This window comes from Lampris incognitus, chromosome 15 (assembly GCF_029633865.1).
Source record: "Lampris incognitus isolate fLamInc1 chromosome 15, fLamInc1.hap2, whole genome shotgun sequence".
Lineage (NCBI taxonomy): Eukaryota > Metazoa > Chordata > Actinopteri > Lampriformes > Lampridae > Lampris > Lampris incognitus.
The window spans coordinates 2,397,092-2,419,080 of NC_079225.1; the positions used below are offsets into that span (position 1 = coordinate 2,397,092).

The 21,989-nt window shown below is 44.4% G+C and overlaps 1 pseudogene; it reads right to left on the minus strand.

The window, feature by feature from the left end:
• Nucleotides 1-7,769: 7,769 nt before the first annotated feature.
• On the minus strand, nt 7,770-15,811 carry LOC130125136 (ras GTPase-activating protein-binding protein 2-like; annotated as a pseudogene).
• Nucleotides 15,812-21,989: the final 6,178 nt, after the last annotated feature.

Sequence of the window (21,989 nt, forward strand, 5' to 3'; positions counted from 1 at the left end):
CGCTGCACTAGCGCCTCCTCTGGTCAGTTGGGGCGCTTGTTTGGGGGGGAGGGGGAACTGGGGGGCATAGCGTGATCCCCCCCACGTGCTACGTCCCCCTGGTGAAACTCCTCACTGTCAGGTGAAAAGAAGTGGCTGGCAACTCCACATGTATGGGAGGAGGCATGTGGTAGTCTGCAGCCCTCCCCGGATCGGCAGAGGGGGTGGAGCAGCGACCGGGATAGCTCGGGAGAGTGGGGTTATAGGGCAAGTACAATTGGGGAGGAAAAGGGGGAGGGGATCTCAAATGTATGTGGAAATGAATTTAACGTGCTTCCCTCGTTAACAAGTTACCCGTCACAACTGTAACTGTCCTAAAGTAGCGATCCTCACCAAACTTAAGCAAGATCAAACAAACACTAAGGCATTTGCAAAGACTAGCTGTGTTTGACCCAGGTCTGATACATTTACACTGCACAAATCTACAAATCATTTTGATTTAAATCTTTGCATGAAGTTGCTGATGGAGGAGCTCCGTGATCTTGTCAGAAGCCTGGAAGAGCTGAGGGCCGGATGTCCGGTGCAAGGCTGTGGGGCTGGAAAGGGTGGTGAGCTTGGTGCTCTGTGGAGGCGCTGGGCATCATTACGACGTGGTGTTGGCCTCCTGCTAGCTCACTCAGAGCAGAAAGGAGAAGAATGGAAGGACATAACCACTAGTGTGAGTCAGCAAAGTATTTTACAAATTCAAAACTGATTTCATGTTGTATTGCAAGCTCACACTTTAAATGGATCATTCATTTTTGTTTTTGTTTTTGTGGCCTTTTGGTTTGAAATATTAATTTAATGTCTTGCTTTGGGTGCCAAGATTAAGTAAGATTAAGACTATTAAAATAACGATTCAGGAACTGCGACAATGTTGCTTGGGGAATAATAATATAATTAAAGTCAGTCAAGTTAATTTTATTTGTATAGTCCATTATCACAAATTTGCCTCAGTGGGCTTTACAGCAACACAACATCCTGTCCTTAGACCCTCACATCGGATAAGGAAAAACTCCCTAAAAAAACCCTTTAACGGTGCAAAACTAAGAAACCTCAGGGAGCATCGGAAACAGCTATCCCTTTAGATGAGACCAAATCAAAGGTGCTACCACTGCAGAGTCGACTCTTGAACAAACTGAGCGAATCCAAAAGTATCAACAAGCATCAGAAAGGCTTTACTTAGAGGATCAGCATTCTTATTTAGATGAATATTGAAATCACCAGCAATTAGAATATCATCCGAATGAGTAACAAGACCTGAGACAAACTCTCCAAATTCTTCAAGAAGTAGTAAAGGCCAGGAGGTCAGTCGAGTATCACAATCTGAACTGAGCAGAGTCAGTTTGTGGCTGACAGAGATGGACTTAGAATAAGAGTCTCAAAAGATTCAAATTTAGATTCAAGTTTAGAAGTTAAATTGAAAATAGACTTACATATTAAGGCAACACCCCCACCTTGTTTATTTGCCCGAGCTACGTGGGCATAAGTATAGTCAGGTGGGGAAGCTTCATTCAAGGGAACGAAAACAATTGGTTTGAGCCATATTTCACATAACCCAATCATATCAAAACTCTGTTCAAGAATCAGATCATTTATTAGTAAGGCTTTGGTAGACATCCATTTTCCGAACCGCTTATCCTGCTCTCAGGGTCGCTGGAGCCTGTCCCAGCAGTCATTGGGTGGCAGGTGGGGAGACACCCTGAACAGTCTGGCAGACTGTCTCACACACACACACACACACACACACACACACACACACACACACACACACACACACACACACACACACACACACACACACACACGTAGGGAGAATTTAGTATGGACGAGTCACCTGACCTACATGTCTTTGGACTGTGGGAGGAAACCGGAGCCCCCAGAGGAAACCCTAGCAGACACGGGGGAACATGCAAACTCCACACAGAGGACGACCCGGGACGACCCCCAAGGTTGGACTACCCCGGGGCTCGAACCCAGGACCTTCTTAATGTGAGGCGACTGCGCGCGCCACCGTGCCGCCGGCTTTGGTAGACAGTGATCTGATATTTATGAAAACACATTTAAGCATCTTGTTGTCATGATCAGTAGTAGGCAGAACTTCAGCGCTACCAATAGATGAAATATTTTGGCATTAGGCACTTTGTATTATTGGTTCACAATTTTGAAGACCTACGCTTTGAACGATGTGTGGTCGCATATGGTTTTGATAACATTAGATGCTTGGTTCTGTAGATTATTAGGTACTTAGCTGCACATTTCACCACCAACAGTGGTAGGAATGATTATCAGATTATTGTGATTCACACATTTAGGAGAAGAGAGCTTGGGAGCAATACAGCAGGGTAGGGACAGTCCCAAGCTGTCAGTCTGATAATCTATACTATGAGAAATTCCCTGACTAAACATATTAAGTAAACTCATTGACTCCACATCCACATTAGGTTTCAACATAGCAGGCTCTCTAATCACCTGCAACCTGCTGAGTGATGAGTCCCTAGTGTCAAACTACACGTAGACATCAAAGAGAGTTGAATCCGTTCATCTGGACACAACGTTTATTGAGAGAGAAATGTTTCATCACTCAGCTAAGTGATCTCTTCAGTCTTAATTTACTGCAGGTATCCCCACCCTTATAAACAATACAGTGGCATAACAACCAAAAACAATTGATTCCCTATGCAAATTGCCGTGAGCATTAACTAGAGTTTCAATGGCAATGTGTACTATTCAAAGATAATTTGGGAATGGTTGCAATTACAGCATTGTAAGATGGTGACAGATGTACTCTTAGACCCCCCCCCCCCCCGGTTCACACAGACAGCAATCTATATTGCTCGACAAAAGAGTGGTACTGTCCCTAGTAGGGTGAATGCTGTCCGCATTCAGCAGGTAAGGTTGGCCTCAGAAAGAAGGCCACATCAACAAAACCAAATCCCTGCTCATTACAGTAACGAGCCAGCCAGTGGTTCATTGAGGTGAGCCTACTGTACATCTCATTCTTACCCTTCACGGGTAAGGGACCAGAGACAATTAATTGATGCCAACACATCTTTCTGGCCAACTCAAGCTTCCTGACTAGGCAGTCTTTTGTGATCTCTGATTGCTTCATCTTAGCATTATTGGTGCCAACATGAATAACAATCTTACTGAACGTAGTAGTTCTATGTGCCTGGATTCCCGGATTCTCCTTTTGTGATGCCAGCACCCTGAGATTATCCTCTATGTCAGAGACTCTGGCAAAGAGTGAACCAAGGCTGGCGAAGCTAATCTGATATTGCAGGTAATGGAGTTGCTTTACCCTGTCGACAGGAGTGGGAGAGGCACACTGGCCGGAAGGGCTACCAACAGGGCTGGTGAGGGACAAAAACCGGTTTGCAGTCGAGAGAGGTGACTGCAGACCGGGCCACACAACCAGTGGCTTGCTCTTGCGAGCCTTCACGCCAGTAAACAGAGACAAACTATTACATCTGCCAATGAGGCTGAGCTAGTTCTAACAATAGCAAGTCTGCTGTCAGGCCCGGGGCTAAGGCTGTCTGGAGTGCCCATCACATTTAACACAATCCTAGCCAAAAGAACCTGCTTTAACTCATGGATACGTCTCGCTAATAGAGACAACCTATCTGTAACTGTGGAACAGTCACCACGCACCATTGCTTTAACGACGCTGCTTTGACTGGAAATGCAATAGCGCTAACTGCTAAATTAGGCTGAGCTCGAAGCTAGTAAACAAACTAGGAACAAAAGGCTGCCCACTAACACGCGAGTCGTTTGAGAAAGGAAACTAGAGAATCTAGCGATACGTGAAGTAAGCACAGAAAACGGCGAAATCAGTAGGACAAATGAAGACTATAGAGAAGAGAGAGTATAAACAGCAGTTATCGCTCTAACGAAGCCAAAGCTCATGAAGACGGAAGCCGGAAACAGCTGCTAGTGACAGTGACAACAAATATTTCTGTATTTTTTGCAACTTGTGTCTTATTTTTGTACTTTTTAACATCGTACAAATCAGTTATGACATCATTTTACTCACCAGCTTCATTGTTGAGATCTTGGACATGGAACCACCACCAGGCACAGCTTTACAAGTGCTATACAAACTCAATTTGTTATTATTATTATTATTATTATTATTATTAATACAATCCTTAAACCTGTCCTTGCAAAAAACAAAAACAAACAAACTTTTTAGTGCCTTGTTTAGACTATGATTGGTTTATCAGTAGTGATGTCTTTTCAATTGCACTGGCTAGATAGATGACAGATATTCAAAAGTCAAGTTAAGTCCAAATTTATTATAGCCCAATATCCCAAAGTAGGTCTCAAAGGGCTGTACATATAATAAAACAATAAAGACCAACATTAGTAAAATATATAAACATGTATAAAAGTGAGATAATCTACAAATAAAACATTATAAATAAAAAAATACAATACAAAAAATACAATTCATGTGTAACATACAGTACATATACATAACAATGCACACATAAAATTGACTATAAGCTGGAACTGTAGTTTAGTACATAGGGCAGGCTAAGTGAGGTTGAATGCTGATGCAAATAACAGTGGTTTGAGTTTGTGTTTGAGTGAGTCAACTGAACTAGAATTTGCATAGGAAGACGTTTCCACAGAAGAGGAGCTTGGTAAGAGAAAGCCCTGCCACCTACTGATGTTTTGTTTATTTTTGGAATAATCACGAGGCCAGCATTTTGTGATCGCAGAGCCCTAGCAGGTAAATGAGTGACTAAATGTGATAAGTAGGATGGTGCAAGTCTGTGTAATAATTTACAAGTTAAAAGTAGAATCTTGAAGTCAGATCTAGCATGTACAGGGAGCCAATGTAATGAGATAAGAACAGGGGTAATATGATCAACATTTTCTAGTCTTGTTTAATATCCTAGTAGCAGTAGTTTGTATAGATTGCAATTTGCTAATAGTTAATTTAGGGGTAAACCAGAGAAAAGAGTGTTACAATAGTCAAGCCTACATGAGACAAATACATGAACAAATGTTTCAGGACCAGTCATGGAAAGAATGGGATGAATGTTGGCAATATTTCACAAATTGAAATAGCCAGTCTTTGTAATATTGTTGATATGTGTTTCAAGAGAGATTAGGCTCAAATAGATTTTCAAGATTTCTAATACTAGGGCTTTTGAATTGTGGAACCAGCTAAGTTCAGATATCACTGAATTTGTTTCTAATCTTTTTTGGACCAAGAACCAACATTTCAGTCTTCTCAGCATTTTAAAGAAGGAAGTTAGATGACATACATCGTTTGATTTCTAGTAGGCATTCTCCCAACTTTGCCAGCTGATGACAGGCGTCAGGCTTAATGGAAATGTAAAGCTGGGTGTAATCCACATAGGAATGGAAACCTAGTTTGCATTGATTAATGTACCAAGGGGCAACATGTAAATAGAGAAAAGAATAGGACCAAGGACAGATCCCTGTGGCACACCATAAGTGACCTTAATGTGATCTGATGAACAGCTGTTGTGTTGTGTGTCTTTGAGACCAATATAACATCTAGACGATCTAATAGATTGTGGTCAATCGTGTTGATTGCGTCACTTAGGTCTAGGTGCACCTATATTGAAAAGGAGTCAGAGTCCAAGCAAGTAGTAAATCCTTTACCACCTTTGTCAGAGCAATTTCTGTGCTGTGGAACTTTCTGAAGCTGGATTGATGAGGTTCATACAGATTATTGGATAAAAGGTGATCTCTGAGTTGCTGAGCCACTGTTTTTTTCAAGAAGTTTTGAAAAGAATGGCATTTTTGTGATTGGTCTGTAGTTGCTGATCAAAATGGGGTCCAAGTTATGCTTATTTAGGATTGGCCTGATAACCCTTGCTTTAAAAGATGAAGGCACGATGCCACTAATCAGAGAGCTGTTTATTATCTGTAGTAACCGTGGGCTGAGAATTGGAAAAAGGTCCTTAATAAACTTAGAAGGAATGGGACCAATTAAGCAAGTAGTGAGCTTGGGGGAAAATACCAGTCTAGAGAGTGTTTCAAGGGATATTATATCAAAATGGGTGAACTTGGAAGAAGAAGAATGGTCAGGTTTAATCACCCACTTCTGGGTGGGAATTGAGAAGGAGCAGAATAATATTTTTTTCGTATTTCATCAATTTTGGTGGTGATGACTTCCATGAAGTCAATTTTAGCGATAGACGGGGGGGGGGGTAAGTCCATGAATACTGGGATGGCATCCAGCGCTTTACCCGTGTCCCTGTCCATAGGTTTAGTTGGTTGTGTCAGGAAGGGCATCCGATGTAAAATTATGCCAAATCATTTTGCGGATTGACAAGACCATACTGGATTGGTCGAGGCCCGGGTTAACAACGGCCACCATTGGTGCTGTGCCCTCACCGGGTACCGATAGAAACTTTAAAATCTGCTGTAGCAACCCCAGAGTAACGGAACAACCCGAAAGAAAAAGAATCGTGTAGTGAAAATCTAATATTGTGACAGCCCTACCACTGCCTATACATACACTAAAATGGACATTCTTGGTTCCTCCCTTACTGCAAAAAGCTGGATTCAGTTGCAGTAAGGAAGGTATTACATGTAGGGGGTGATGATCCCCCTACATGTAATAGAAAAAGAAAAAAAAAGAATGCAGAAAGTTGAAAAATTGAAGGCACCGTCATGCTTTTATCAAGTGGAAGAAAAACAAAGTATACACAAAACCATGAGCTACAGTAAACTATGAGTTTTGCTGTACATTTACTGTTTCTCCACACTTGGGCAGGGAATGAGAGGAGCAGGAGATGTCGCCGGTCCCAGCTTCACTGTCTAGCTGGTAAGAGAAAAAGAAAACAAAGAAACTTACAAAAAACTTTGAATCAAATGAAAATAAAGTGAACCGTTATGCCCCCCCCCCCAACATATTTGGTGGAAAAAGTCCAGGATCTGAGCTTTAATTTGACATAAATGAGGAAAAACAGAATCTATGGATTTGCTTGTTCTTCCAGCAATAATTGAGGCATAGTTTTGGGTAAAAGGTGTGGGTACATCATTGGTCACAGCGGACAGGCGGCGAGCGAAGCCCGTTTCATTGAGTCACATTGCTTTGAGACTGACAGGATGTCTTCCCAGCTACGCTCCGAGAGAGATGTCAATGTAACCTGACAAAAAGGACCCATTAGTGCATACTGATGACTGCATTATGCAATGTTGAAGCAGTTTTCTTTGAAGAAAGGGGGGAGGGAAGGGCAAGCCCCCCCTCCAAACTGCACGAAATTTGCACCTCAGACTTTTCCCGACAGTAACGGGCGGAGACCTACCATAGAAAATGTGCAATAGAGGGATTTCCGTGGCGCAGTGCCCTAGCAAGTCAAGTCGTATAATCTCTTTCCAAATAATGGGCCCTTTTGTTGAAGGTAAGAGTCTATCAGCCCCTCTTAATGTGGCAGATCGCTCCTGGTTGGTTTGCTTTTTTCCCACACATTTACAAATTAATGTTTGTGAATTCTTGAGATACTGAAAAAGGTTGCTCAGCTCACAGCTAGTAAGCAAAATATTAGCTTTTTTTGTTTTTGTTTTTGGTCTGTTTCACAAAGAAATGGCTGACAGGCTGGCTGTGTCACATTCCAAAGCCAAAAGAAAATAAACAACAAACAAAAAATAAACATATATATATTATATATATATACTTTTATATATGTAGATTTTGTTTTCATTAACGAAAATGGTTGAATATGAAGAACATGGTACTACTTCCAAACTGCAGGTGGTGCTCTTCAGCGACACTGGGCTGTGAAATAGCCTTCCCTCTGGCCACCAGCTCCTCTCTCAGAACCTCTCCCATGCCACCCGGGACGGTGGGCCACTTCCTTCACGATGACGAATCATGCCACTCCCCATAATGCCTCGTGGACCTCCAGGGCCTCGATCACTATGCCTCACATCCCATCGGTCATCCCCTCCTCCACGAGTCTCATGTTCGCGCGTGGCCCTCGTTTCCTCCACGTTCAAACGCCCCTCGCCACGGAACATGATGGGCTTGGCTTCCTCTGCACTGGCTCAGCATTGTCAAACACCATAAATCCGAAGTTGGGAAGCTCCCCCCCCACACACACACATGCCCTCACCACGTCCTTGGTGTTGATCTTCAGCTGCACAACATTCCCATATGTAATAAAGAAATCCTTAAGCTCATTCTCATCGATGTCACGTGGTAGGTTGCCAACAAAAAGCTGGTGGCTATCTGGTTACCGGATAACCCGCCTATTGTCCATTTTGTCGGAATCTGCCCTTCCTTTGTTGACAAAACATTACATTACATTACAGTCATTTAGCCGACGCTTGTATCCAAAGCGACTTACAATAAGTGCATTTAATGTAGGAAATCAGGAGAACTACTTGTCATCAGAGGTCATAAGTGCATCTTCTCTCTAAACAAGCATCTAAGAGCAAAACCAGTGCTAAAGTAAAAGCGCAAAAAATATATATTTTTTAAATGAGTGAATACAGTAAGTGCTAAGAGCAAGTAACAGGGTAGTAGTTCTTGAAGACGTGAGTTTTCAACCTGTGCCGAAAGATGGGCAGCGACTCCGCTGTGCTGACATCAGTGGGGAGTTCATTCCACTACCGTGGGGCCAGGACAGAAAAGAGCCGTGACCGGGTCGATCGGCAGCAGGGGCCTCTGAGCGTCGGGACAACCAGACTGAAGTGGTTGGGCGGGGGTGTAGGTAGGAAGGAGCTGTTCCTTTCACTGCCCTGTAGGCTAGCACCAGAGTCTTAAACTGGATGCGAGCAGCTACTGGGAGCCAGTGTAGGGACATGAGAAGGGGAGGTGTGTGGGAGAACTTAGGGCAGTTGAACACCAGATGAGCTGCAGCTTTCTGAACAAGCTCCAGAGGTCTGATGGCCGCCGCCAGGGCGCCAGCAAGGAGGGAATTGCCGTAGTCCAGCCGGGAGATGACCAGAGCCTAGATGAGCACCTGTGCTGTCTCGTCGGTGAGGAATGGGCGAATCCTCCTGATGTTATAGAGGAGAAATCTGCAGGAGCGAGCAACCGATGCAACGTTTGCAGCAAATAACAGTTGGTCGTCCAGGATCACACCCAGATTCCTCACAGTCCAAGTTGGCATCACCACGGTGTTGTCAATGGTGATGGCCAGGTCTCAGTGCAGGCAACCTTTCCCCGGGAGGAACATCAGCTCTGTCTTGTCCAGATTGAGCTTCAGGTGGTGTGTTGCCATCCACTCTGAGATGTCAGTCAATCATGCAGCAATGTGTGTCTCTGCTTGTGTGTCAGAGGGAGGAAAGGACAAGATCAGCTGTGTGTCATCGGCATAACAATGGTAAGAGAAGTCATGCGAGTGACTAATAGAACCCAGGGATGTCGTGTACTGGGAGAAAAGGAGAGGACCCAGAACCGAACCCTGTGGAATGCCTGTAGTCAGTCTGTGAGGCTCCGACACAGATTCCCTCTCTGTCACCTGGTAGGAGCGACCCATCAGTTAGGTTGCAAACATTGAGAGTGCAGAGCCTGTGACACCCAGGCCCCTCGAGGGTAGAGAGGAGGATCTGGTGGTTCACTGTGTTTAACACAGCTGACAGGTCCAGGAGTATCAGGACAGAGAAGAGAGAGTTTGCTCTCGCAGTGTGCAGTGATCCTGTCACTGCAGGGAGGGCCGTCTCTGTCGAGTGGTCCACCCTGAACCCAGACTGGTTGGGGTCCAGGAGGTTGTTCTGGTGGAGGTACAAAGAAAGTTGGTTAAAGACAGCACGTTCGAGAGTGTAGTGGCTATCCTAAGTTTCTAGTAACTCATACTGTCTGTCTTAATTCTTATTTTTTATAACCACTTCTGGTGAGTGATAACAAGAGACTGTTTACACGTTGAGTAGGCATTTGGCTCGACACCAGCAATGTCAACCGCAACGGTAAAACAACCGTGTCACTCCGCCATCACTTGTTTATTTCCTGTACAACATTTCACAATAAAGCACACTTCCTGTGTACAGACTTCAGCCGGTCAAACCTTCAAAATAAAACAACCAAATGTATAAATTGCGCTTACATTCCGGCCCCTAATTGTTACTGCTTGAGGCATAACAATTACATCTTAACACATTAAAGCGACATTTAAATTTCAAAACTTAAAACTTATATTGCTTGTTTAGAACTGAAGTTATTTACCTGTTAACATAAACAGTATATTTCAAATCCACATTTACTTGAACTCAAAATTACTCAAATTCAATATGCATAAACCCCATGCTTTAAGCATAAACATCACATATGAGCATCTTACATCATTACTCATCCATTTCAAGCAATAAACGTAACTTATCAGTTGGCCTTTCCAAAACACTAGTTTTAGTTTTCACGAATACACGTCTGACAAAACCTTTTGTATCAGAAATTGTCCTTTCAACTTTTCCCATCAACCAGGAATTTCTTGGTGCGCTGTCATCAACTATAAGCAGAACTTCTCCTGCTTTCAAATTTCTCCTGGTTACTCACCATTTTTGCCTTTCTTGTAGAAGCGGCAAATACTCTTTAGTCCAACGCTTCCAAAAGATGTCCGTCGGGTACTGCACCTGTTTCCACCTCCTCTTTGCATACATGTCTTCTTTTGTAAATACTCCAGGTGGTAACACAGGTTGTCTTTTAAGAAATAGCAAATGGTTAGGCGTGAGTGCCTCTAACTCATTTGAATCATTTGACACTCTTGTTATTGGCCTGCCATTGACAATTACCTCAACTTCACAAAACAATGTGTGGAGGTGCTCATCATCAAGAGGCTGCCGTTTCAGGATCTGGGTGAGAATTTTCCTTACAGAGTGAACTTGTCTCCCCCACACTCCTCCGAAATGTGAGCCTGCTGGTAGGTTGAATATCCAGGTAATGCCTTTTTGCATTAGCATCGCTGATATTTTTTAATTATTCCATCCTTTGATTGCTTCATGCATTTCTCTCTCTGATCCCACCAGATTTGTGCCATTATCTGATCTCGTAACAGATACTTGGCCTCTGCGAGCAATAAACCTTCTGAATGCATTTATACAAGAATCAGTCTCAAGTGAATGGGCAACTTCAATATGAATAGCTCTGACAGTAAGACACGTGAACAAAACACCATATATTTTAACTGTACTATGCCCACACTTAACATCAACAGGTCCAAAGTAGTCTATACCTACATTAGTAAATGGAGGCTTGTCAGATATCAGTCTATCTTGAGGCAAATTAGCCATTCTTTGTTCTCCAGGTTTAGCTGAAGCTTTTCTGCATATCACACATTTTGACAATATTTTCCCGATAGCAGAATCTGCTTGTGGCATCTAGAATCTCTCTCTCATTCTGGATAATGTGTAATTCTTTCCACTATGTCCTGTTTCATTGTGAATATGTCTGAGGATCAAAGTTGACACATGATGATTCTTAGGAAGGATCATAGGATGCTTTGCATTTGCAGGCAGTGCAGAATGATGCAGCCTTCCTCCAACTCTTAAGATCTCCTCTTGAACAATAGGATCAAGTTTGACAATATGACTGCTTCTGTTAGGCTTGTCACCTTTCTGAAGAGTCATAAGTTCATCACTGAAGCTTTGATTTTGACAAAACTTGATAAACACAATTTCTCCTTTAGCAACATCTTTAGCAGTGACCAAAGATCCTTTTATAGTTGACTTGAATTGCAGCATTTGCCTTCCAATCATCTCAATTTTCTTTTCATTACTCCATTTATCACTTGCGTGTGATGTGAGTAACTTGTGATGTGAGCTCAGCATATGAAGCAGCTGCTTGAACTTCAGCATCCAGGCTACTGCCTTCCGTAACCTGTGCCATTCTGAATAATGACAGATAAGCTCATTAAGCGGGTTTTCATGCACATGTGTGGCATTCACACTCACTGCTCCTGTGATTTCAACATCATCTTTCTGTATGGGTCTCATGTCTGGTGATACTGGCCAGTGTTCCTTGTTCTTCTTCAAAAATTATGGCCCAGCAATCCAGTTGTGACACTTAATGAATGCATCTGTAGTCATTCCTCTTGATGCATAATCAGCAGGATTTAACTCTTGTGTTGACATACATCCACTGACTTGGCTTTGAATTGTCTCTGATAAGTGACACTCTGTTTGCTACAAATGTTTTGAATCGAACATTTTCACTTGCAATGTACTTTAACACAGTAGTACTGTCAGACCAAAACATTGAGTCTTCCAATGGCATTTGCAGCTCTTTTTTCATGAGTCTGTCCATCTTTACAGCAACGGCAGCTGCTGTTAACTCCAGTCTTGGGATGTGGTCTGTTTCAGCGGCGAGACTCTGGACTTGCCTATAATGAATGAACAGTGTGTTTCTCCTTTTTTGTTTGTTATACGAAGGTAGGAAACAACTCCGTATCCTTTCTCACTTGCATCTGCAAAGTGATGCAGTTGTGCAGATGTGATTGTTCCAAATCCAACAGTGGAACCATGAAGCCTTGCGAGGTCAGAAAGCCACTTTTTTACTCTTTGAGCCAGTTCAGCAGGGATTTCCTCATCCCAGGAGATTTTCTTGCCACACAGTTCCTGCAGGATCATTTTTGCTGGGAGAATGACAGGTGACAAAAACCCATATGGGTCATATATAGCACTTACACATGAAAGCACACTACGTCTTGTCTGTGGTGTGTGTTTTTCATTTATCCTGATCTTGAATACATCTGACTCAGTGCACCACTTTACACCCAAGACTCTCTCATCAGGCAATGCATCATGACTTAAATCCAAATCTTTAACCTCTTTTGTTCTTTCTGTTTCAGGTATTGAGGCAAGGGAGGTCAAGGGAGCATGTGGTGGGGCGACTGGATGCAATGAAGTTGAGGACTTTGTCGGGGGAGAGGGGAGTGAGGTGGGATAGGGTGGGACGTGGAGAGGTGAGGGAGGGTGCAGCGGGTGGGCTAGTGCAAGGAGCGCTAACCGGGTGGTGAGAAAAGGAGGATCTGATGTAATTTACCTTCTTGTCCAAGAAGTTAGCGAAGTCATCAGGGAGAAGGGAGGAAGTTGGAGGAGGAGGTGGGGGTTGAAAAGTGTAGAGAAGGTTTCAAAGCGTTTCTTAGGATTAGAGGCAGAGGATGGGATTTTAGAGCGATAGAAGGCAGCTTTAGCAGCAGAAAGGGAGGTGGAGAAAATGGAAAGAAGAGATTGGAAGTTGAGAAGGTCCTCTGGGAGTTTGCCTTTTCTCCATTTGCACTCTGCCACTCTTAGACTCCATTTGTATGTAATGAGTCGGTCAGCCAAGGGGCAGGTGGAGTTGGGCGTGCAGGCCTGGAGGTGAGGGGACAGATTGTCCAGAGAAGAGGAGAGGGTAGAGAGAAGAAGATCAGTAGCAGTGTCAGGGGGTAGGAGAGAGAAAGATTCAGGTGTAGGGAAGATAGAGGTAACAGAGGAAGAAAGATTGGTGGCGGAGAGAGCGCGGAGGTGTCTACGGGTGGAAACCATGTGGGTAGGGGGAAGGGCTGAGAGGGGAGAAGAGAGGGAGAGAGAGTAGGACATGAAATAGGAGAGATCAGAATGTTTGTCAACAAAGAGCGCCAAGCTACTTCCGGGGGGATTCTGGTAGCTGGGTAGTGCCTAGTAGCTAACGTACATAACGGTTAGATAGCACTAGTTGAACAGACAAATTAATTTTCAAAATGCCGAAATCGTGCTGCTGTGTGTGGGGCTGTAATGCCAAATGTACCCCGGCAAACAAGTTTTTAGGCTTTTTCCGTTTTCCATCAGGTAAATCTAACTCTACCCAGCGAAGTCTGTGGGTACAGAGGGTAAAACGGACGAAGAGCACTGCTAACGTTGCAAAGTTAGTGACATTGCCAGGAGGACTTGCTTGTGCTGAACTGGGAGGAGGATGGAAACCAGCCATTCATAGCCTAATAATCAAACACATGCGCCTATTATCCCCAAAATAAACATTGGTGTACCAGATCCATTGTTGTGGCACCGGCATCACATTACCCAGACGTCAGTTGAGTTCCCCCAAACCCCGCCTGGCTAGCTAACCTTAACCACATGCTACATCAGTCAAAGTAACGTAAATCCCCGATCACGTCATTACTAATGAACACAACATATAATATTGTTCATGAAACACCCAGCTTTCTATAGCTGGGCCCACTACTTTATTTTTGTTTCAACAGAATTATTAATTAATTAGTCACGAACACTTCCTTACCTTCTCATTCAGCTAGGCGATCCAAAAATGTCCCAAATGTCCGTTAGGAGCAACACGTCCAGAGGTGGACAAATGTCTCGAGAGATATGTCTCGAGACCGGTTTGAGCTGAATGTCCCACTGTTGGACGATGCTCCAACACAAATAACGTTAGCTAGGCTAGAGAGCACAATCCAACAAACTTTTGTATTGATGTTTACACAGGTTATTCACAGCAAGTTGAAGATAAAATGAACACAGAAACAATAGTTTAATTTAATCTGCACTCAAGATGACTTTATTATGCTCTTTATTTCATACACACATGGGACAAACCTTACAGACCCCTTGCTACAGACGCATTTCGACTCTGCCTTCTGTGTTGTGTAAACATTGCACTCCATGAAGCTAGCCACCCAGAAGAAGGTTGTTTGTTGTTGTGACGTCACGCTGATCTCTCGTATAGTGGTCAGAGAGCTGGAGGGGAGTAACAGAGTGATTGGAAATAGGACAGTGTCTAGTAAAGATAAGGTCCAGCTGGTTGCCAGCCTTGTGGGTAGGAGGAGAGGGTGAGAGGTGAAGGTCAAAGGAGGAGAGGAAAGAGAAAAGAGGATCTAGCTTGTCAGTGTGGATGTTGAAGTCACCGAGAAACCAAAACCAAAGTGTGGCTTGCCTGTTTTTGATTCTGAAGGAGGAACACCATCGGGCCTGGGTCCTCGTGGTGTAAAGGCAGGTCTGTCATGCGTGCGTTGATCCTGTGGCCAGAGAGGAGTTGTCTGAGTCTCGGGCTTGGCCTCTACTCTGGGCTGTATATTTGGAGCTTTAACAACATGAGGTGAGATTCCAGTAGAGGGGACAGTGCCGCTAGGAGGCAGATTTTTACTGGTCACTGAGGCCCAGGAGAAAGTCTTGGGAGGTTCCTGGGTGTTGGGTGGTGACTCCACAGGGACTGGAGAGGGGGCCTTCTCCTCCAGCTCCACCAAAATCTTCTCATCTACCTCGGCTTGATCTCCTCTACCTTGGCTTCTGGTTCAGGCTCCGGTTCTGGCTCTGGAGCTGGCTCCTTCATGGGCTCCGCTACACCATTGGTGACAGGATGTTGCTCGTAGTAGGTGCTGCTGTTTGGGCTTTCTTGTAGGGGCTCAGGGGACTGCTGCCATTTCTCTGGTTCCTCTTCAACTTCCTCCTCAGATTCCTCATCAAGCTCAGCTTCAGAGTCACCGAAAACTTCATCCTCATAACAAAAGACGTCATTGGGGACATAGAACTTGTTTGCCACAGAGCCCTTGGAGCAAGCACAAATGTCTGCATGAATTTTCTGATGGGTTGGCCATTGTTAGACAGCTCTCCAAAGACTTGAACCACCACCCCGTCACTCAGTGTTGCGTTGGCAGCCACATGCCTGACCTTCGTGTGACATTCACTGAACTGCAAAGACATGACCTTCTTGTGGATTTCCGCTTGTCCATACACTTTCTGCCAGTTTCCAATTGGGGTCAAGTCCTCCATGGACATACAAAAAGTTACAGCCATAAAACCTGTGCAGAAAGTCTGGTGCCTTGTTTAAGAGTGTGTAATACTGCCTCACGAACTCCTGCCCTACAAGCAGGGGACTTGGCTTCTCCATCACCATTTCTTTGGTTAACAATATTGAGTGCTTATGAAAGACCTATCTTGGTAGACAAAACTTTATTTTTTGAACGAAATAACTACAAATATGAACGTGACCAACAACCGAGTGCACTGAAATGGACTGTATCCCAGTGGTACATTTCAAATTTCTTTCATTCCCTATCTAATACTCAGTGATCTCTGCTATATCTGCAAAAGCATGTCACGAAAAATGGAAAGAGGAAAAAATGATGTAAGGACATGGTCAGTGGACATTAAATCACATTATATCAGCGTGGTTAGTTGTCAGTCTGTGGTCTCACACACAAACTTTCTGTCCTCTGCCCCCCCCCCCCCCGCAAGGGATTTTGTTAGGCCTTGTGCGTCTTTTGTGTATCAGTTCATCTGGTTGTCTTTTCACTATCCATTAAGTGTAATTGTTCTTTTTGTACACTTTTTTGTACATTTATGGTTACAGACTGTCTCCACCTCCCTACACTCATATTTTGAGTGTAATTCATTTGCCAAAAAAGAGACAAAACGCACAATAAACAAAGTTAAAGATGAATTTAACTGATGGCATTTTTCAAAATTTCTATAGATATTGTGATGATATCATTATCGTGAAATTCTTTTGGCTATGACAGGCATGGGTGCAAGTCCATGAATACTGGGATGGTATCCAGCGCTTTACCTGTACCCCCGTCCATAGAGTCCGTGGTTGTGTCAGGAAGGGCATCCAACATATCATTTTGCCAAATCATTATGCGGATTGACAAGACCATACCGGATCAGTCGAGGCCACCATTGGTGCTGTGCCCTCACAGGTTACTGACGGAAACTGTAAAATCCGCTGTGGCGACCCCTGAGAAACGGACAAAGCTGAAAGAAGAACAATCGTGTATCTAATATCGTGACAGCCCTACCATCGCCTATACACTAAGATGGTCATCCCTGCAAGTTGAACCTGGATGTTGCTCAGCAAAGCGATTGACCATTGTTGATAATATTGGACATTTTTGAATAATAACTTTAAACTTTGAATTTTTGTTTACTCTTCCAAACACATGGTTTTGGTAACTGGGTTAAGTCTGACTTGATACATATCCGACAGTCACATTCAATGGCTCTGTAAGGCACTGTTGTAAAGCTGTGTCCAGTGGTGGTTCCATGTCTGAGATCTCCTAAATGGTAGCACAACCAATAAGCATGCACAAGGGCAAAATCTAGGAAACTAAGATATGATAATAATGATATATTATACTGGTATATCAGGTCAATGAAATGGCGAAGAATAGGCTATAACCAGATAAAAATGTCACATTAAAGGTTAAGTAATTGTTGTTTAGATGGAGCAGTGCAGCAGTAATTTGGCCAAACTTCAGGCTGAGCTGCACGGTAACTCCTCCGTAAGATCCAGCCACGGGGAGCCCTGTGACCTGTTGGAGCCAGAGCAGCATGTTCTGGCTTCCCTAGAGCACCGCCTGGAGCATGCCTTGAGTTCATCCAGTACTAAGGACACAAGGAGTCCATCCAGTACTAAGGACACAAGGAGTCCTGGGCCTGTGGAACAAGAACTGGTGAAGATCCAGGAGGACTTCAGGCGGTGGGAGATTTATATTATAACTGTGAAAACATTCAATTTTCACTGTAATTTATTTTTTTTAAATGGAATGAATATTTAGATGATGATGTCCTCAACAGCTTGAAAGAGAGGAACCGACTGCTTGACAGACAGGAACCGGGAGTCCTGACTGAAGAGCCAGAGAGACAGCAGGTCCAGGAGGAAATAGGAGAGGTGGGGTAACACACGTTAGCCATACTTCTCACTTCAGAAGCCCCATTGAATCCACACCAACAGCCAGTACACCTCCTGTTTACACCTTACAGTCGACTGAATAGAAACTGGAACAGGATTGTAAAAAGTTCTGCGTCTGTAAAAATTACAGATGGCACCCAATGGCCATTCTCCTCACCTTCTGATTCTTGTTTTTCTGTCCCCCCCCCCCTCCCCAATTGTATCCGGCCAGTTACCCCTCTCTTCCGATCGTCCTGGTCGCTGCTCTACCCCCTCTTCTGATCCGGGGAGGGCTGCAGACTACCACATGCCTCCTCCCATACATATGGAGTCGCCAGCCGCTTCTTTCCACCTGAAAAGTGTGGAGTTTCACCAGGTGGACATAACGCTATTCCCTCAAGTCCCCCTCTCCCCCGAACAGGCGCCCCGACTGACCAGAGGAGGCGCTAGCCTAGTGCAGTGACCAGGACACATACCCACATCCGGCTTCCCACCCCCCAGACATGGCCAATTGTGTCTGTAGGGATGCCCGACCGAGCCGGAGGAAACATGGGGATCCAAACCGCCGATCCCCATGTTGGTAGGCAACGGAATAGACCGCTACGCCACCCGGATGCCCCGGAGCAGCACTCATTTGATTGCAGTCTGCCATAACCGGTCTTTTCATATGGTCGCCAACAGTCTGAATCATGTCCTCTGTGAACAGCCTCTGTAGAGTTTCTGATGGTCTCACGGCAGTAACTCAAAGAGAGATGAGAATGCCTTTCCTCTTGGCTTCCGGGTTACCCTATAGTTTATCGCCCAGCGAGTCCATGGTCATTTCCCCAAGATCTATAACAATGCGAGTCTTTTCTCAGTCTTGGTGCTTTTTGCTTGTACACTAATGCTTTGTGCTCACGTCACAGCAACACAGGACGCAGTGCAGGGATGCAGAGGCCGACGCTGGCAGACAGAGGCTAGAGACTCAGATCTCAGCCCAGAGGGTGGAGAAGAAGGTAACGAGAAGCCAGAACAGATTCAGTCTTTAAGATGGACCGGATCAGATACATTCATTACTTTACCTGGCATCTCCCACTCTGTGCACATGTGTGTGTGTGTGCGTGTGTGTGTGCGTGTGTGTGATTTAGAAATACAGCTAAACATTTAAAATGTTGTACATGCATAGGGCATCCGGGTGGCGTGGCGGTCTATTCTGTTGCCTGCCAACACGGGGATCAGCGGTTCGGATCCCCGTGTTTCCTCCGGCTTGGTGGGGCGTCCCTACAGACACAATTGGCCGTGTCTGCGGGTGGGAAGCCGCATGTGGGCGTGTGTCCTGGTCGCTGCACCAACACCTCCTCTGGCCGGTCTGGGCGCCTGTTCGGGGGGGGGGGAACTGGGGGGAGTAGCGTGATCCTCCCATGCACTACGCCCCCCTGGCGAAACTCCTCACTGTCAGGTGAAAAGAAGCAGCTGGCGACTCCACATGTATTGGAGGAGGCATGTGGTAGTCTGCAGCCCTCCCCGGCTCAGCAGAGGGGGTAGAGAAGAGACCGGGACGGCTCGGAAGTGTGGGGTAATTGGCCGGGTACAGCTGGAGAGAAAAAGGGTAGAAAATCCCCCCCCCCCACAAAAAAAAGCGAAAGTGAAGAGCAGAGAGGGGAGTGATGGGAGTGTTTGCCCTTGATTTGCCTCATTTATACTACGTGTTCTTACACTAGCTTACCAAGTATCAGCCCATAGCTACTAAGATTTCTGCGGCGGCTAAATTATAGGCAGTTGGGTCATGTGATACATAGACGGTGAGTTTTGTAATCTTGAAATCTCTTTCCAACATCTGAAGTGTGCAAATCTTTCAAAGAAATCTCAATATTGTGTGTCTTGGGGTGGGTTCAGACCCTCGAGTGGGGTGATCCACTTCGAAAGCTTGAAGCTGGAGTGGTGGAAATAGGCTCCGGGCTGCAGGGAGTGAAGATGTTAATGGATCAGAAGACTCCATCATTCACCGTGGCTCAACACAAGCTCAAGGTGTGCATGTGCAAGTTTCTGTAGCGTTTGCTTGGTCATGAATTTAGGTTGTGTTATTGAACTCATGTTAATTTGAGCCTGAAATGTAAAATGTTTTTTTGTTCTCTACCATCTACTTCTCTATGTCATTTACTTCTTTAAATGAGTGGATTTACCATTAAACATGAATGCCATCAATTTTACATTTTACACGTGATCTGCTTTTTGCCAGAATAGTCTAAAATCGACTGTGGATAACTGTAGTGCACCGACTTCCTGTTTCTACTGCAGCGGTCACACCAGCTTCCTGTTTCTACTGCAGCGGTCACACCAGCTTCCTGTTTATTGGCGTGTCCTGTTGACAACGGCATATTTTTCACTCTGCCTGCAAGATTTACCATGGACAAATGTCAGTGTCCGTCTGCTCGTCCTCGTAATTGTGGACGTAACTTGATAGGTACAACTCGACACTTTTCTCCCGTTTGCCGGTAGGTGCGGGTGAAAGTTTGTCGACAGTTCTGTGCATGTCGTTGACATTTATCCATGGTAACTCTTGCAGGCGTCGCGAACAATATTCCGTTGTCGATAGTACGTGCCAACAAACGGGAAACTGGTCTGACCGCTGCAGTAGAAACCGGAAGTCAGTGGACTACAGTTGTGCACAGAGTGTATGTAACAAAGTTAAAACTAATAACCATAATAATCATAAATCATATTCATTTCACAATGGTAACTGAAATGCAGCACTGTCAAAGAATGATAAACTGATTTAATAGTGAACAACCAGTTTAATAATTAGGAACTTGAAACATACAACTTCCAACATCCTACTGAGTCTGTATTATAGCGCTGCCGCCAGTTCTGGCTAGAAACATTTGCCTCAATCCTCAGAAACTGGTCCGGCTACGTTTTCTCTCACACCTTCAGTTTCATCCAGTTTAGTCTCACCGACACAGTCCATTGGTACTTAAGTGAGGTCAACTACCTGCCACTCTTTACCACATAAATGTTTACATTTACCAGTAAATGTTGACTAAGGCACACTGTGCAGGCCTTGGAAATTGAAGCTTAAATTTTGCATTGCTGAAATTCAGTAACAGTTTGGTAATACACTTTGGCTCACAGCCATTACTTGGTGGCCTAACTTGCACGGCTAAAGGCAAACCATTCTATACAAATTCAATATTTCAGCGGGTGTGGGATGAGCTGGACACGTGGCACAGCCGTTTGACCTTGGTGGAGAGTGAGGTGCAGGATCTTGCAGAGGAGCAGCCAGAGCAAGCCCACCTCCTCATGGAGCATCTCACCCAGCCGCTGCAGCTGTACCAGGAAACGGCACTGATGGCTGAGCAGCGCACTGCCTTGCTCAATAAGGTTAGGGCACTACAATACCCATAAATCTTCAGTTCCAGTGAAAGAAGTTTGTCCCAGTGGCGGTTCCATATAAAATTCCAAATACAAATTGGCACTAAGTCATTATTATTTACACAACTAGTCAATGCAATCTTTGTTACAGCTGATGGTTGAAGTGACCAGAGGTTGTTAGAGTCCATGGTTGGGCATGTGAAATGGCGTGTAAGTAGAGGGAGTGATGGATTTTATTCTCAAAGGCACTTTAAAAGGAACAAATACCAGGTAGCATAAATACCAACACAACTTGTGGCTTAATGCATTCAGCTAGACTTTGATACAAAATAGCAAGATACACTGATGAGCCAAAACATTAAAACCACTGACAGGTATGTGAATAACATTGATTATCTCCTTACAATGGCGCCTGTCCAGGGGTGGATACAGTAGGCAGCACTTGAACAGTCAGTTCTTGAAGTTGATGTGTTGGAAGCAGGAAAAATGGGCAAGCATAAGGATCTGAGTGACTTTGACAAGGGCCAAATTGTGATGGCTAGATGACTGGGTCAGAGCATCTCCAAAACAGCAGGTCTTGTGGGGTGTTCCCAGTATGCAGTGGTCAGTACCTACCAAAAGTGGTCCAAGGAAGGACAACCAGTGAACTGGCGACAGGTTCACGGGCGCCCAAGGCTCATTGATATGTCCCCCCTCGACCATTAAGGTCTGCAGATGGAGCCCTGCTGGTTATTCCCAGGTCTCGGTTGGTTACAAAGGGTGATCGTGCTTTTGCTGTTAGAGAACCCATACTTTGGAACGCTCTTCCTGCTGAGCTAAGACGAACCAAGTCTTTAGCTTCTTTTAAATCTCATCTTAAAACTTTTCTTTTATGAAAGCTTTTACAAATGTTTGATATTTGTGTTTATTTTTACTGTTTTCATTTTTACTCTTATTTGATCTTACTCTTATTCCTGCTTTGTCTGTTTTTATCTTTTTTTTTGTGAAGCACTTTGTCACATTGTTTTAGAAAAGTGCTATGTAAATAAAATTATTATTATTATTATTATTG